The sequence below is a fragment of the Aplysia californica genome, unplaced genomic scaffold, assembly GCF_000002075.1.
Source record: "Aplysia californica isolate F4 #8 unplaced genomic scaffold, AplCal3.0 scaffold00085, whole genome shotgun sequence".
NCBI lineage: Eukaryota > Metazoa > Mollusca > Gastropoda > Aplysiida > Aplysiidae > Aplysia > Aplysia californica.
Window position 1 is genome coordinate 1,437,078 of NW_004797355.1, and position 1,054 is coordinate 1,438,131.

Here is a 1,054-nt window from a genome sequence, read left to right on the forward strand (position 1 = left end):
TGTTGTTGTTGTTGTTGTTGTTGTTGTTGTTGTTGTTGTTGTAATTGTTGTTGTTGTTGTTGTTGTTGTTATAACTTTGGTTATCTCGACGTCCCTTCATTGATTTTTGTTAGTTTGAAGTTTTGTTGAAATTTCTGTTGCAATGACATAGTGATTATCCTTTAAGTGCCCCTCCCCCCCTCCCCTTTTTTTAAAAAGACACCCTGTCCCCTGTGAGGATGTAATATTGTAGGCGTATGTTATAGTTATACATTTTTCACTATTGTGACAAAAAGTGAAAGTAATTATTGTTGAATGTAAAGAAAACAAAATGCGTGGTGATATCTAAAATAGCAACAGATTCCCACTCAAAGCAAGCACTCTGGGGTTTACAATCTATAATTATTGTATATAATCCAGTCTATAGAAACTCAACTCCTTGAAGACAGGCTGTTTTGAAGCGCTTTAAAATAAAAGTATAATTTTTGTTTTCTTTAACTGAAGCTTAAACTTTAAGAAGGCTGGCAACAATATGCATATTGGTGATCATGCAGGTTCGAGATTCTAATTTGTGTGCTTGCTCGAAATGTGCAACAACATTACCTTTGATCTGCTAAGTGTTGGACATGTGTTTCCGCTATGTCTTTACCGTACGCTTGGGGTCATTCTTCACATTTTAGAATACTTCTAGATCTAGTGCGAAAATCTCTTTGAAACTCTTAGTATTTCTCAAAAAATCGTTTTGACATACTGCTATGCAAAACGTACAGATCGGATTAACGAGTAAATTTCCTCTTTGGAAAGTGATGGCACAGAGTTCCTCACGTCGTATGGATACAATAATTTAAAAAACTACGTACGGATAGGGTTAAAGAGTGAACTTGGCCACAGTACCTCACGTTTCGAGCCGGCCCGTCCTCTGCCTGTGTGATGATGTCCGGCCCCGTGACCGTGGTGACCACTGTCTCTACTGGAAGGGAGAAGGGAGTTTGTGAGAATGTTGTTGTTGTTGTTGTTGTTGTTGTTGTTGTTGTTGTTCTTCTTCTTCTTCTTCTTCTTCTTCTTCTTCTTCTTC